We start from the raw sequence: 16,623 nt of genomic DNA, 5'->3' as shown, positions 1-16,623 counted from the left end.
TGAGCTCTTTGTGATGTCATGTCCGTTGCTCTCCACTTTCTCTGTGGTGGTTGGACCACTGTCTGACTTATAATGGTTTTAGAGTCCCCCCCCCCCTCCTTAACAAGGCCTGTAAGCGGCATCCCTTCCTCTCCAGGCAACAGAGATGAGCTCTTTGTGATGTCATGTCCGTTGCTCTCCACTTTCTCTGAGGAGGTTGGCCCACTGTCTGACTTATAATGTTTTAGAGATTCCCCCCCCCCATACCAAGGCCAGTAAGCGGCATCCCTTCCTCTCCAGGCAACAGAGGTGAGTTCTTTGTGATGTCATGTCCGTTGCTCTCCACTTTCTCTGTGGAGTTTGGACCACTGTCTGACTTATAATGATTTTAGAGTCCCCCCCCTCCTTAACAAGGCCTGTAAGCGGCATCCCTTCCTCTCCAGGCAACAGAGGTGAGCTCTTTGTGATGTCATGTACGTTCCGCTCCACTTTCTCTATGGAGGTAGGCCCACTGTCTGACATATAATGTTTTTAGAGTTCCCCCCCCCCATAACAAGGCCTGTAAGCGGCATCCCTTCCTCTCCAGGCAACAGAGGTGAACTCTTTGTGATGTCATGTCCGTTGCTCTCCACTTTCTCTGTGGAGGTTGGACCACTGTCTGACTTATAATGTTTTTAGAGTCACCCCCCCCCCGTCCTTAACAAGGCCTGTAAGCCGCATCCCTTCCTCTCCAGGCAACAGAGGTGAGCTCTTTGTGATGTCATGTCCGTTGCTCTCCACTTCCTATGTGAAGGTAGGCCCACTGTCTGAATTATAATGTTTTTAGAGATCCCCCCACCCATAACAAGGCCTGTAAGCGGCATCCCTTCCTCTCCAGGCAACAGAGGTGAGCTGTTTGTGATGTCATGTCCGTTGCTCTCCACTTTCTCTGTGGAGGTAGGCCCACTGTCTGACTTATAATGTTTTGAGATATTCCCGCCCCCCCCATACCAAGGCCAGTAAGCGGCATCCCTTCCTCTCCAGGCAACAGAGGTGAGCTCTTTGTGATATCATGTCCGTTGCTCTACACTTTCTCTGTGGAGGTTGGAACACTGTCTGACTTATAATGTTTTTAGAGTCCCCCCCCCTCCTTAACAAGGCCTGTAAGCGGCATCCCTTCCTCTCCAGGCAACAGAGGTGAGCTCTTTGTGATGTCATGTCCGTTGCTCTCCACTTCCTCTGTGAAGGTAGGCCCACTGTCTGAATTATAATGTTTTTAGAGATCCCCCCCCCCCATAACAAGGCCTGTAAGCGGCATCCCTTCCTCTCCAGGCAACAGAGGTGAGCTCTTTGTGATGTCATGTCCGTTGCTCTACACTTTCTCTGTGGAGGTTGGACCACTGTCTGACTTATAATGTTTTTAGAGATCCCCCCCCCAATAACAAGGCCTGTAAGCGGCATCCCTTCCTCTCCAGGCAACAGAGGTGAGCTCTTTGTGATGTCATGTCCGTTGCTCTCCACTTCCTCTGTGAAGGTAGGCCCACTGTCTGAATTATAATGTTTTTAGAGATCCCCCCCCCCCCCATAACAAGGCCTGTAAGCGGCATCCCTTCCTCTCCAGGCAACAGAGGTGAGCTCTTTGTGATGTCATGTCCGTTGCTCTCCACTTCCTCTGTGGAGGTTGGACCACTGTCTGACTTATAATGTTTTTAGAGATCCCCCCCTCCATAACAAGGCCTGTAAGCGGCATCCCTTCCTCTCCAGGCAACAGAGGTGAGCTCTTTGTGATGTCATGTCCGTTGCTCTCCACTTTCTCTGTGGAGGTAGGCCCACTGTCTGACTTATAATGTTTTTAGAGATTCCCCCCCCCCATAACAAGGCCTGTAAGCGGCATCCCTTCCTCTCCGGGGAACAGAGGTGAGCTCTTTGTGATGTCATGTCCGTTGCTCTCCACTTTCTCTGTGGAGGTTGGACCACTGTCTGACTTATAATGTTTTTAGAGATCCCCCCCCCCATAACAAGGCCTGTAAGCGGCATCCCTTCCTCTCCAGGCAACAGAGGTGAGCTCTTAGTGATGTCATGTCTGTTGCTCTCCACTTTCTCTGTGGAGTTTGGACCACTGTCTGACTTATAATGTTTTTAGAGATCCCCCCCCATAACAAGGCCTGTAAGCGGCATCCCTTCCTCTCCGGGGAACAGAGGTGAGCTATTAGTGATGTCATGTCCGTTGCTCTCCACTTTCTCTGTGGAGGTAGGCCCACTCTCTGACTTATAATGTTTTTAGAGATTCCCGCCCCCCCGTAACAAGGCCAGTAAGCGGCATCCCTTCCTCTCCAGGCAACAGAGGTGAGCTCTTTGTGATGTCATGTCCGTTGCTCTCCACTTTCTCTGTGGAGGTAGGCCCACTGTCTGAATTATAATGTTTTTAGAGATCCCCCCCCCATAACAAGGCGTGTAAGAGGCATCCCTTCCTCTCCAGGCAACAGAGGTGAGCTCTTTGTGATGTCATGTCCGTTGCTCTCCACTTTCTCTGTGGAGGTAGGCCCACTGTCTGACTTATAATGTTTTTAGAGATTCCCCCCCCCCCATACCAAGGCCAGTAAGCGGCATCCCTCTCCAGGCAGCAGAGGTGAGCCCTTTGTGATGTCATGTCCGTTGCCCTCCACTTTCTCTGTGGAGGTAGGCCCACTGTCTGACTTATAATGTTTTTAGAGATCCCCCCCCCATAACAAGGCCTGTAAGCGGCATCCCTTCCTCTCCAGGCAAAAGAGGTGAGCTCTTTGTGATGTCATGTCCGTTGCTCTCCATTTTCTCTGTGGAGGTAGGCCCACTGTCTGACTCATAATGTTTTTAGAGATTCCCGCCCCCCCCCCCATACCAAGGCCAGTAAGCGGCATCCCTTCCTCTCCAGGCAACAGAGGTGAGCTCTTTGTGATGTCATGTCCGTTGCTCTCCACTTTCTCTGTGGAGGTAAGCCCACTGTCTGACTTATAATGTTTTTAGAGATCCCCCCCTCCTTAACAAGGCCTGTAAGCGGCATCCCTTCCTCTCCAGGCAACAGAGGTGATCTCTTTGTGATGTCATATCCGTTGCTCTCCACATTCTCTATGGAGGTAGGCCCACTGTCTGACGTATAATGTTTTTAGAGTTCCCGCCCCCCCATAACAAGGCCTGTAAGCGGCATCCCTTCCTCTCCAGGCAACAGAGGTGAGCTGTTTGTGATGTCATGTCCGTTGCTCTCCACTTTCTCTGTGGAGGTTGGACCACTGTCTGACTTATAATGTTTTTAGAGTCCCCCCCCCTCCTTAACAAGGCCTGTAAGCGGCATCCCTTCCTCTCCAGGCAACAGAGGTGAGCTCTTTGTGATGTCATGTCCGTTGCTCTCCACTTCCTCTGTGAAGGTAGGCCCACTGTCTGAATTATAATGTTTTTAGAGATCCCCCCCCATAACAAGGCCTGTAAGCGGCATCCCTTCCTCTCCAGGCAACAGAGGTGAGCTCTTTGTGATGTCATGTCCGTTGCTCTACACTTTCTCTGTGGAGGTTGGACCACTGTCTGACTTATAATGTTTTTAGAGATCCCCCCCCCATAACAAGGCCTGTAAGCGGCATCCCTTCCTCTCCAGGCAACAGAGGTGAGCTCTTTGTGATGTCATGTCCGTTGCTCTCCACTTCCTATGTGAAGGTAGGCCCACTGTCGGAATTATAATGTTTTTAGAGATCCCCCCACCCATAACAAGGCCTGTAAGCGGCATCCCTTCCTCTCCAGGCAACAGAGGTGAGCTGTTTGTGATGTCATGTCCGTTGCTCTCCACTTTCTCTGTGGAGGTAGGCCCACTGTCTGACTTATAATGTTTTGAGATATTCCCGCCCCCCCCATACCAAGGCCAGTAAGCGGCATCCCTTCCTCTCCAGGCAACAGAGGTGAGCTCTTTGTGATATCATGTCCGTTGCTCTACACTTTCTCTGTGGAGGTTGGAACACTGTCTGACTTATAATGTTTTTAGAGTCCCCCCCCCTCCTTAACAAGGCCTGTAAGCGGCATCCCTTCCTCTCCAGGCAACAGAGGTGAGCTCTTTGTGATGTCATGTCCGTTGCTCTCCACTTCCTCTGTGAAGGTAGGCCCACTGTCTGAATTATAATGTTTTTAGAGATCCCCCCCCCCATAACAAGGCCTGTAAGCGGCATCCCTTCCTCTCCAGGCAACAGAGGTGAGCTCTTTGTGATGTCATGTACGTTCCGCTCCACTTTCTCTATGGAGGTAGGCCCACTGTCTGACATATAATGTTTTTAGAGTTCCCCCCCCCCATAACAAGGCCTGTAAGCGGCATCCCTTCCTCTCCAGGCAACAGAGGTGAACTCTTTGTGATGTCATGTCCGTTGCTCTCCACTTTCTCTGTGGAGGTTGGACCACTGTCTGACTTATAATGTTTTTAGAGTCACCCCCCCCCCGTCCTTAACAAGGCCTGTAAGCGGCATCCCTTCCTCTCCAGGCAACAGAGGTGAGCTCTTTGTGATGTCATGTCCGTTGCTCTCCACTTCCTATGTGAAGGTAGGCCCACTGTCTGAATTATAATGTTTTTAGAGATCCCCCCACCCATAACAAGGCCTGTAAGCGGCATCCCTTCCTCTCCAGGCAACAGAGGTGAGCTGTTTGTGATGTCATGTCCGTTGCTCTCCACTTTCTCTGTGGAGGTAGGCCCACTGTCTGACTTATAATGTTTTGAGATATTCCCGCCCCCCCCATACCAAGGCCAGTAAGCGGCATCCCTTCCTCTCCAGGCAACAGAGGTGAGCTCTTTGTGATATCATGTCCGTTGCTCTACACTTTCTCTGTGGAGGTTGGAACACTGTCTGACTTATAATGTTTTTAGAGTCCCCCCCCCTCCTTAACAAGGCCTGTAAGCGGCATCCCTTCCTCTCCAGGCAACAGAGGTGAGCTCTTTGTGATGTCATGTCCGTTGCTCTCCACTTCCTCTGTGAAGGTAGGCCCACTGTCTGAATTATAATGTTTTTAGAGATCCCCCCCCCCATAACAAGGCCTGTAAGCGGCATCCCTTCCTCTCCAGGCAACAGAGGTGAGCTCTTTGTGATGTCATGTCCGTTGCTCTACACTTTCTCTGTGGAGGTTGGACCACTGTCTGACTTATAATGTTTTTAGAGATCCCCCCCCCAATAACAAGGCCTGTAAGCGGCATCCCTTCCTCTCCAGGCAACAGAGGTGAGCTCTTTGTGATGTCATGTCCGTTGCTCTCCACTTCCTCTGTGAAGGTAGGCCCACTGTCTGAATTATAATGTTTTTAGAGATCCCCCCCCCCCATAACAAGGCCTGTAAGCGGCATCCCTTCCTCTCCAGGCAACAGAGGTGAGCTCTTTGTGATGTCATGTCCGTTGCTCTCCACTTCCTCTGTGGAGGTTGGACCACTGTCTGACTTATAATGTTTTTAGAGATCCCCCCCTCCATAACAAGGCCTGTAAGCGGCATCCCTTCCTCTCCAGGCAACAGAGGTGAGCTCTTTGTGATGTCATGTCCGTTGCTCTCCACTTTCTCTGTGGAGGTAGGCCCACTGTCTGACTTATAATGTTTTTAGAGATTCCCCCCCCCCATAACAAGGCCTGTAAGCGGCATCCCTTCCTCTCCGGGGAACAGAGGTGAGCTCTTTGTGATGTCATGTCCGTTGCTCTCCACTTTCTCTGTGGAGGTTGGACCACTGTCTGACTTATAATGTTTTTAGAGATCCCCCCCCCCATAACAAGGCCTGTAAGCGGCATCCCTTCCTCTCCAGGCAACAGAGGTGAGCTCTTAGTGATGTCATGTCTGTTGCTCTCCACTTTCTCTGTGGAGTTTGGACCACTGTCTGACTTATAATGTTTTTAGAGATCCCCCCCCATAACAAGGCCTGTAAGCGGCATCCCTTCCTCTCCGGGGAACAGAGGTGAGCTATTAGTGATGTCATGTCCGTTGCTCTCCACTTTCTCTGTGGAGGTAGGCCCACTCTCTGACTTATAATGTTTTTAGAGATTCCCGCCCCCCCGTAACAAGGCCAGTAAGCGGCATCCCTTCCTCTCCAGGCAACAGAGGTGAGCTCTTTGTGATGTCATGTCCGTTGCTCTCCACTTTCTCTGTGGAGGTAGGCCCACTGTCTGAATTATAATGTTTTTAGAGATCCCCCCCCCATAACAAGGCGTGTAAGAGGCATCCCTTCCTCTCCAGGCAACAGAGGTGAGCTCTTTGTGATGTCATGTCCGTTGCTCTCCACTTTCTCTGTGGAGGTAGGCCCACTGTCTGACTTATAATGTTTTTAGAGATTCCCCCCCCCCCATACCAAGGCCAGTAAGCGGCATCCCTCTCCAGGCAGCAGAGGTGAGCCCTTTGTGATGTCATGTCCGTTGCCCTCCACTTTCTCTGTGGAGGTAGGCCCACTGTCTGACTTATAATGTTTTTAGAGATCCCCCCCCCATAACAAGGCCTGTAAGCGGCATCCCTTCCTCTCCAGGCAAAAGAGGTGAGCTCTTTGTGATGTCATGTCCGTTGCTCTCCATTTTCTCTGTGGAGGTAGGCCCACTGTCTGACTCATAATGTTTTTAGAGATTCCCGCCCCCCCCCTCATACCAAGGCCAGTAAGCGGCATCCCTTCCTCTCCAGGCAACAGAGGTGAGCTCTTTGTGATGTCATGTCCGTTGCTCTCCACTTTCTCTGTGGAGGTAAGCCCACTGTCTGACTTATAATGTTTTTAGAGATCCCCCCCTCCTTAACAAGGCCTGTAAGCGGCATCCCTTCCTCTCCAGGCAACAGAGGTGATCTCTTTGTGATGTCATATCCGTTGCTCTCCACATTCTCTATGGAGGTAGGCCCACTGTCTGACGTATAATGTTTTTAGAGTTCCCGCCCCCCCATAACAAGGCCTGTAAGCGGCATCCCTTCCTCTCCAGGCAACAGAGGTGAGCTGTTTGTGATGTCATGTCCGTTGCTCTCCACTTTCTCTGTGGAGGTTGGACCACTGTCTGACTTATAATGTTTTTAGAGTCCCCCCCCCTCCTTAACAAGGCCTGTAAGCGGCATCCCTTCCTCTCCAGGCAACAGAGGTGAGCTCTTTGTGATGTCATGTCCGTTGCTCTCCACTTCCTCTGTGAAGGTAGGCCCACTGTCTGAATTATAATGTTTTTAGAGATCCCCCCCCATAACAAGGCCTGTAAGCGGCATCCCTTCCTCTCCAGGCAACAGAGGTGAGCTCTTTGTGATGTCATGTCCGTTGCTCTACACTTTCTCTGTGGAGGTTGGACCACTGTCTGACTTATAATGTTTTTAGAGATCCCCCCCCCATAACAAGGCCTGTAAGCGGCATCCCTTCCTCTCCAGGCAACAGAGGTGAGCTCTTTGTGATGTCATGTCCGTTGCTCTCCACTTCCTATGTGAAGGTAGGCCCACTGTCGGAATTATAATGTTTTTAGAGATCCCCCCACCCATAACAAGGCCTGTAAGCGGCATCCCTTCCTCTCCAGGCAACAGAGGTGAGCTGTTTGTGATGTCATGTCCGTTGCTCTCCACTTTCTCTGTGGAGGTAGGCCCACTGTCTGACTTATAATGTTTTGAGATATTCCCGCCCCCCCCATACCAAGGCCAGTAAGCGGCATCCCTTCCTCTCCAGGCAACAGAGGTGAGCTCTTTGTGATATCATGTCCGTTGCTCTACACTTTCTCTGTGGAGGTTGGAACACTGTCTGACTTATAATGTTTTTAGAGTCCCCCCCCCTCCTTAACAAGGCCTGTAAGCGGCATCCCTTCCTCTCCAGGCAACAGAGGTGAGCTCTTTGTGATGTCATGTCCGTTGCTCTCCACTTCCTCTGTGAAGGTAGGCCCACTGTCTGAATTATAATGTTTTTAGAGATCCCCCCCCCCATAACAAGGCCTGTAAGCGGCATCCCTTCCTCTCCAGGCAACAGAGGTGAGCTCTTTGTGATGTCATGTCCGTTGCTCTACACTTTCTCTGTGGAGGTTGGACCACTGTCTGACTTATAATGTTTTTAGAGATCCCCCCCCAATAACAAGGCCTGTAAGCGGCATCCCTTCCTCTCCAGGCAACAGAGGTGAGCTCTTTGTGATGTCATGTCCGTTGCTCTCCACTTCCTCTGTGAAGGTAGGCCCACTGTCTGAATTATAATGTTTTTAGAGATCCCCCCCCCCATAACAAGGCCTGTAAGCGGCATCCCTTCCTCTCCAGGCAACAGAGGTGAGCTCTTTGTGATGTCATGTCCGTTGCTCTCCACTTCCTCTGTGGAGGTTGGACCACTGTCTGACTTATAATGTTTTTAGAGATCCCCCCCTCCATAACAAGGCCTATAAGCGGCATCCCTTCCTCTCCAGGCAACAGAGGTGAGCTCTTTGTGATGTCATGTCCGTTGCTCTCCACTTTCTCTGTGGAGGTAGGCCCACTGTCTGACTTATAATGTTTTTAGAGATTCCCCCCCCCCATAACAAGGCCTGTAAGCGGCATCCCTTCCTCTCCGGGGAACAGAGGTGAGCTCTTTGTGATGTCATGTCCGTTGCTCTCCACTTTCTCTGTGGAGGTTGGACCACTGTCTGACTTATAATGTTTTTAGAGATCCCCCCCCCCATAACAAGGCCTGTAAGCGGCATCCCTTCCTCTCCAGGCAACAGAGGTGAGCTCTTAGTGATGTCATGTCTGTTGCTCTCCACTTTCTCTGTGGAGTTTGGACCACTGTCTGACTTATAATGTTTTTAGAGATCCCCCACCATAACAAGGCCTGTAAGCGGCATCCCTTCCTCTCCGGGGAACAGAGGTGAGCTATTAGTGATGTCATGTCCGTTGCTCTCCACTTTCTCTGTGGAGGTAGGCCCACTCTCTGACTTATAATGTTTTTAGAGATTCCCGCCCCCCCGTAACAAGGCCAGTAAGCGGCATCCCTTCCTCTCCAGGCAACAGAGGTGAGCTCTTTGTGATGTCATGTCCGTTGCTCTCCACTTTCTCTGTGGAGGTAGGCCCACTGTCTGAATTATAATGTTTTTAGAGATCCCCCCCCATAACAAGGCGTGTAAGAGGCATCCCTTCCTCTCCAGGCAACAGAGGTGAGCTCTTTGTGATGTCAAGTCCGTTGCTCTCCACTTTCTCTGTGGAGGTAGGCCCACTGTCTGACTTATAATGTTTTTAGAGATTCCCCCCCCCCCATACCAAGGCCAGTAAGCGGCATCCCTCTCCAGGCAGCAGAGGTGAGCCCTTTGTGATGTCATGTCCGTTGCCCTCCACTTTCTCTGTGGAGGTAGGCCCACTGTCTGACTTATAATGTTTTTAGAGATCCCCCCCCCCATAACAAGGCCTGTAAGCGGCATCCCTTCCTCTCCAGGCAAAAGAGGTGAGCTCTTTGTGATGTCATGTCCGTTGCTCTCCATTTTCTCTGTGGAGGTAGGCCCACTGTCTGACTCATAATGTTTTTAGAGATTCCCGCCCCCCCCCCATACCAAGGCCAGTAAGCGGCATCCCTTCCTCTCCAGGCAACAGAGGTGAGCTCTTTGTGATGTCATGTCCGTTGCTCTCCACTTTCTCTGTGGAGGTAAGCCCACTGTCTGACTTATAATGTTTTTAGAGATCCCCCCCTCCTTAACAAGGCCTGTAAGCGGCATCCCTTCCTCTCCAGGCAACAGAGGTGATCTCTTTGTGATGTCATATCCGTTGCTCTCCACATTCTCTATGGAGGTAGGCCCACTGTCTGACGTATAATGTTTTTAGAGTTCCCGCCCCCCCATAACAAGGCCTGTAAGCGGCATCCCTTCCTCTCCAGGCAACAGAGGTGAGCTGTTTGTGATGTCATGTCCGTTGCTCTCCACTTTCTCTGTGGAGGTTGGACCACTGTCTGACTTATAATGTTTTTAGAGTCCCCCCCCCTCCTTAACAAGGCCTGTAAGCGGCATCCCTTCCTCTCCAGGCAACAGAGGTGAGCTCTTTGTGATGTCATGTCCGTTGCTCTCCACTTCCTCTGTGAAGGTAGGCCCACTGTCTGAATTATAATGTTTTTAGAGATCCCCCCCCATAACAAGGCCTGTAAGCGGCATCCCTTCCTCTCCAGGCAACAGAGGTGAGCTCTTTGTGATGTCATGTCCGTTGCTCTACACTTTCTCTGTGGAGGTTGGACCACTGTCTGACTTATAATGTTTTTAGAGATCCCCCCCCCATAACAAGGCCTGTAAGCGGCATCCCTTCCTCTCCAGGCAACAGAGGTGAGCTCTTTGTGATGTCATGTCCGTTGCTCTCCACTTCCTATGTGAAGGTAGGCCCACTGTCGGAATTATAATGTTTTTAGAGATCCCCCCACCCATAACAAGGCCTGTAAGCGGCATCCCTTCCTCTCCAGGCAACAGAGGTGAGCTGTTTGTGATGTCATGTCCGTTGCTCTCCACTTTCTCTGTGGAGGTAGGCCCACTGTCTGACTTATAATGTTTTGAGATATTCCGGCCCCCCCCATACCAAGGCCAGTAAGCGGCATCCCTTCCTCTCCAGGCAACAGAGGTGAGCTCTTTGTGATATCATGTCCGTTGCTCTACACTTTCTCTGTGGAGGTTGGAACACTGTCTGACTTATAATGTTTTTAGAGTCCCCCCCCCTCCTTAACAAGGCCTGTAAGCGGCATCCCTTCCTCTCCAGGCAACAGAGGTGAGCTCTTTGTGATGTCATGTCCGTTGCTCTCCACTTCCTCTGTGAAGGTAGGCCCACTGTCTGAATTATAATGTTTTTAGAGATCCCCCCCCATAACAAGGCCTGTAAGCGGCATCCCTTCCTCTCCAGGCAACAGAGGTGAGCTCTTTGTGATGTCATGTCCGTTGCTCTACACTTTCTCTGTGGAGGTTGGACCACTGTCTGACTTATAATGTTTTTAGAGATCCCCCCCCCCAATAACAAGGCCTGTAAGCGGCATCCCTTCCTCTCCAGGCAACAGAGGTGAGCTCTTTGTGATGTCATGTCCGTTGCTCTCCACTTCCTCTGTGAAGGTAGGCCCACTGTATGAATTATAATGTTTTTAGAGATCCCCCCCCCATAACAAGGCCTGTAAGCGGCATCCCTTCCTCTCCAGGCAACAGAGGTGAGCTCTTTGTGATGTCATGTCCGTTGCTCTCCACTTCCTCTGTGGAGGTTGGACCACTGTCTGACTTATAATGTTTTTAGAGATCCCCCCCCCCATAACAAGGCCTGTAAGCGGCATCCCTTCCTCTCCAGGCAACAGAGGTGAGCTCTTTGTGATGTCATGTCCGTTGCTCTCCACTTCCTCTGTGAAGGTAGGCCCACTGTCTGAATTATAATGTTTTTAGAGATCCCCCCCCCATAACAAGGCCTGTAAGCGGCATCCCTTCCTCTCCAGGCAACACAGGTGAGCTCTTTGTGATGTCATGTCCGTTGCTCTACACTTTCTCTGTGGAGGTTGGACCACTGTCTGACTTATAATGTTTTTAGAGACCCCCCCCCCCCCATAACAAGGCCTGTAAGCGGCATCCCTTCCTCTCCAGGCAACAGAGGTGAGCTCTTTGTGATGTCATGTCCGTTGCTCTCCACTTTCTCTGTGGAGGTAGGCCCACTGTCTGACTCATAATGTTTTTAGAGATTCCCGCCCCCCCCCCATACCAAGGCCAGTAAGCGGCATCCCTTCCTTTCCAGGCAACAGAGGTGAGCTCTTAGTGATGTCATGTCCGTTGCTCTCCACTTTCTCTGTGGAGGTTGGACCACTGTCTGACTTATAATGTTTTTAGAGATCCCCCCCCCCATAACAAGGCCTGTAAGCGGCATCCCTTCCTCTCCGGGGAACAGAGGTGAGCTCTTAGTGATGTCATGTCCGTTGCTCTCCACTTTCTCTGTGGAGGTTGGACCACTGTCTGACTTATAATGTTTTTAGAGATCCCCCCCCCCATAACAAGGCCTGTAAGCGGCATCCCTTCCTCTCCAGGCAACAGAGGTGAGCTCTTTGTGATGTCATGTCCGTTGCTCTCCACTTTCTCTGTGGAGGTAGGCCCACTGTCTGACTCATAATGTTTTTAGAGATTCCCGCCCCCCCCCCATACCAAGGCCAGTAAGCGGCATCCCTTCCTTTGCAGGCAACAGAGGTGAGCTCTTAGTGATGTCATGTCCGTTGCTCTCCACTTTCTCTGTGGAGTTTGGACCACTGTCTGACTTATAATGTTTTTAGAGATCCCCCCCCCCATAACAAGGCCTGTAAGCGGCATCCCTTCCTCTCCGGGGAACAGAGGTGAGCTCTTAGTGATGTCATGTCCGTTGCTCTCCACTTTCTCTGTGGAGGTAGGCCCACCCTCTGACTTATAATGTTTTTAGAGATTCCCGCCCCCCCATAACAAGGCCAGTAAGCGGCATCCCTTCCTCTCCAGGCAACAGAGGTGAGCTCTTTGTGATGTCATGTCCGTTGCTCTCCACTTTCTCTGTGGAGGTAGGCCCACTGTCTGAATTATAATGTTTTTAGAGATCCCCCCCCCATAACAAGGCGTGTAAGAGGCATCCCTTCCTCTCCAGGCAACAGAGGTGAGCTCTTTGTGATGTCATGTCCGTTGCTCTCCACTTTCTCTGTGGAGGTAGGCCCACTGTCTGACTTATAATGTTTTTAGAGATTCCCCCCCCCCATACCAAGGCCAGTAAGCGGCATCCCTTCCTCTCCAGGCAACAGAGGTGAGCTCTTTGTGATGTCATGTCCGTTGCTCTCCACTTTCTCTGTGGAGGTAGGCCCACTGTCTGACTTATAATGTTTTTAGAGATCCCCCCCCCATAACAAGGCCTGTAAGCGGCATCCCTTCCTCTCCAGGCAACAGAGGTGAGCTCTTTGTGATGTCATGTCCGTTGCTCTCCATTTTCTCTGTGGAGGTAGGCCCACTGTCTGACTCATAATGTTTTTAGAGATTCCCGCCCCCCCCCCCATAACAAGGCCAGTAAGCGGCATCCCTTCCTCTCCAGGCAACAGAGGTGAGCTCTTTGTAATGTCATGTCCGTTGCTCTCCACTTCCTCTGTGGAGGTAAGCCCACTGTCTGACTTATAATGTTTTTAGAGTCCCCCTCCCTCCTTAACAAGGCCTGTAAGCGGCATCCCTTCCTCTCCAGGCAACAGAGGTGAGCTCTTTGTGATGTCATGTCCGTTGCACTCCACTTTCTCTGTGGAGGTAAGCCCACAGTCTGACTTATAATGTTTTTAGAGATCCCCCCCTCCTTAACAAGGCCTGTAAGCGGCATCCCTTCCTCTCCAGGCAACAGAGGTGAGCTCTTTGTGATGTCATATCCGTTGCTCTCCACATTCTCTATGGAGGTAGACCCACTGTCTGACTTATAATGTTTTTAGAGTTCCCGCCCCCCCATAACAAGGCCTGTAAGCGGCATCCCTTCCTCTCCAGGCAACAGAGGTGAGCTGTTTGTGATGTCATGTCCGTTGCTCTCCACTTTCTCTGTGGAGGTTGGACCACTGTCTGACTTATAATGTTTTTAGAGATCCCCCCCCCGCATACCAAGGCCAGTAAGCGGCATCCCTTCCTCTCCAGGCAACAGAGGTGAGCTCTTTGTGATGTCATGTCCGTTGCTCTAGACTTTCTCTGTGGAGGTTGGACCACTGTCTGACTTATAATGTTTTTAGAGATCCCCCCCCCCATAACAAGTCCTGTAAGCGGCATCCCTTTCTCTCCAGGCAACAGAGGTGAGCTCTTTGTGATGTCATGTCCGTTGCTCTCCACTTCCTATGTGAAGGTAGGCCCACTGTCTGAATTATAATGTTTTTAGAGATCCCCCCCCCCATAACAAGGCCTGTAAGCGGCATCCCTTCCTCTCCAGGCAACAGAGGTAAGCTGTTTGTGATGTCATGTCCGTTGCTCTCCACTTTCTCTGTGGAGGTAGGCCCACTGTCTGACTTATAATGTTTTGAGATATTCCCGCCCCCCCCCCATACCAAGGCCAGTAAGCGGCATCCCTTCCTCTCCGGGGAACAGAGGTGAGCTCTTAGTGATGTCATGTCCGTTGCTCTCCACTTTCTCTGTGGAGGTTGGACCACTGTCTGACTTATAATGTTTTTAGAGATCCCCCCCCCCATAACAAGGCCTGTAAGCGGCATCCCTTCCTCTCCAGGCAACAGAGGTGAGCTCTTTGTGATGTCATGTCCGTTGCTCTCCACTTTCTCTGTGGAGGTAGGCCCACTGTCTGACTCATAATGTTTTTAGAGATTCCCGCCCCCCCCCATACCAAGGCCAGTAAGCGGCATCCCTTCCTTTGCAGGCAACAGAGGTGAGCTCTTAGTGATGTCATGTCCGTTGCTCTCCACTTTCTCTGTGGAGTTTGGACCACTGTCTGACTTATAATGTTTTTAGAGATCCCCCCCCCCATAACAAGGCCTGTAAGCGGCATCCCTTCCTCTCCGGGGAACAGAGGTGAGCTCTTAGTGATGTCATGTCCGTTGCTCTCCACTTTCTCTGTGGAGGTAGGCCCACCCTCTGACTTATAATGTTTTTAGAGATTCCCGCCCCCCCATAACAAGGCCAGTAAGCGGCATCCCTTCCTCTCCAGGCAACAGAGGTGAGCTCTTTGTGATGTCATGTCCGTTGCTCTCCACTTTCTCTGTGGAGGTAGGCCCACTGTCTGAATTATAATGTTTTTAGAGATCCCCCCCCCATAACAAGGCGTGTAAGAGGCATCCCTTCCTCTCCAGGCAACAGAGGTGAGCTCTTTGTGATGTCATGTCCGTTGCTCTCCACTTTCTCTGTGGAGGTAGGCCCACTGTCTGACTTATAATGTTTTTAGAGATTCCCCCCCCCATACCAAGGCCAGTAAGCGGCATCCCTTCCTCTCCAGGCAACAGAGGTGAGCTCTTTGTGATGTCATGTCCGTTGCTCTCCACTTTCTCTGTGGAGGTAGGCCCACTGTCTGACTTATAATGTTTTTAGAGATCCCCCCCCCATAACAAGGCCTGTAAGCGGCATCCCTTCCTCTCCAGGCAACAGAGGTGAGCTCTTTGTGATGTCATGTCCGTTGCTCTCCATTTTCTCTGTGGAGGTAGGCCCACTGTCTGACTCATAATGTTTTTAGAGATTCCCGCCCCCCCCCCCATAACAAGGCCAGTAAGCGGCATCCCTTCCTCTCCAGGCAACAGAGGTGAGCTCTTTGTGATGTCATGTCCGTTGCTCTCCACTTCCTCTGTGGAGGTAAGCCCACTGTCTGACTTATAATGTTTTTAGAGTCCCCCTCCCTCCTTAACAAGGCCTGTAAGCGGCATCCCTTCCTCTCCAGGCAACAGAGGTGAGCTCTTTGTGATGTCATGTCCGTTGCTCTCCACTTTCTCTGTGGAGGTAAGCCCACAGTCTGACTTATAATGTTTTTAGAGATCCCCCCCTCCTTAACAAGGCCTGTAAGCGGCATCCCTTCCTCTCCAGGCAACAGAGGTGAGCTCTTTGTGATGTCATATCCGTTGCTCTCCACATTCTCTATGGAGGTAGGCCCACTGTCTGACTTATAATGTTTTTAGAGTTCCCGCCCCCCCATAACAAGGCCTGTAAGCGGCATCCCTTCCTCTCCAGGCAACAGAGGTGAGCTGTTTGTGATGTCATGTCCGTTGCTCTCCACTTTCTCTGTGGAGGTTGGACCACTGTCTGACTTATAATGTTTTTAGAGATCCCCCCCCCGCATACCAAGGCCAGTAAGCGGCATCCCTTCCTCTCCAGGCAACAGAGGTGAGCTCTTTGTGATGTCATGTCCGTTGCTCTAGACTTTCTCTGTGGAGGTTGGACCACTGTCTGACTTATAATGTTTTTAGAGATCCCCCCCCCCATAACAAGTCCTGTAAGCGGCATCCCTTTCTCTCCAGGCAACAGAGGTGAGCTCTTTGTGATGTCATGTCCGTTGCTCTCCACTTCCTATGTGAAGGTAGGCCCACTGTCTGAATTATAATGTTTTTAGAGATCCCCCCCCCCCATAACAAGGCCTGTAAGCGGCATCCCTTCCTCTCCAGGCAACAGAGGTAAGCTGTTTGTGATGTCATGTCCGTTGCTCTCCACTTTCTCTGTGGAGGTAGGCCCACTGTCTGACTTATAATGTTTTGAGATATTCCCGCCCCCCCCCATACCAAGGCCAGTAAGCGGCATCCCTTCCTCACCAGGCAACAGAGGTGAGCTCTTTGTGATATCATGTCCGTTGCTCTACACTTTCTCTGTGTAGGTTGGACCACTGTCTGACTTATAATGTTTTTAGAGTCCCCCCCCCTCCTTAAAAAGGCCTGTAAGCGGCATCCCATCCTATCCAGGCAACAGAGGTGAGCTCTTTGTGATGTCATGTCCGTTGCTCTCCACTTCCTTTGTGAAGATAGGCCCACTGTCTGAATTATAATGTTTTTAGAGATCCCCCCCCATAACAAGGCCTGTAAGAGGCATCCCTTCCTCTCCAGGCAACAGAGGAGAGCTCTTTGTGATGTCATGTCCGTTGCTCTCCACTTTCTCTGTGGAGGTAGGCCCACTCTCTGACTTATAATGTTTTTAGAGATTCCCCCCCCCCATACCAAGGCCAGTAAGCGGCATCCCTTCCTCTCCAGGCTACAGAGGTGAGCTCTTTGTGATGTCATGTCCGTTGCTCTCCACTTTCTCTGTGGAGGTAGGCCCACTGTCTGACTTATAATGTTTTTAGAGATCCCCCCCC

This window comes from Paroedura picta, chromosome 7 (assembly GCF_049243985.1).
Source record: "Paroedura picta isolate Pp20150507F chromosome 7, Ppicta_v3.0, whole genome shotgun sequence".
In the NCBI taxonomy this organism is placed as follows: Eukaryota; Metazoa; Chordata; class Lepidosauria; order Squamata; family Gekkonidae; genus Paroedura; species Paroedura picta.
Note: the sequence above shows the minus strand (reverse complement) of the source record.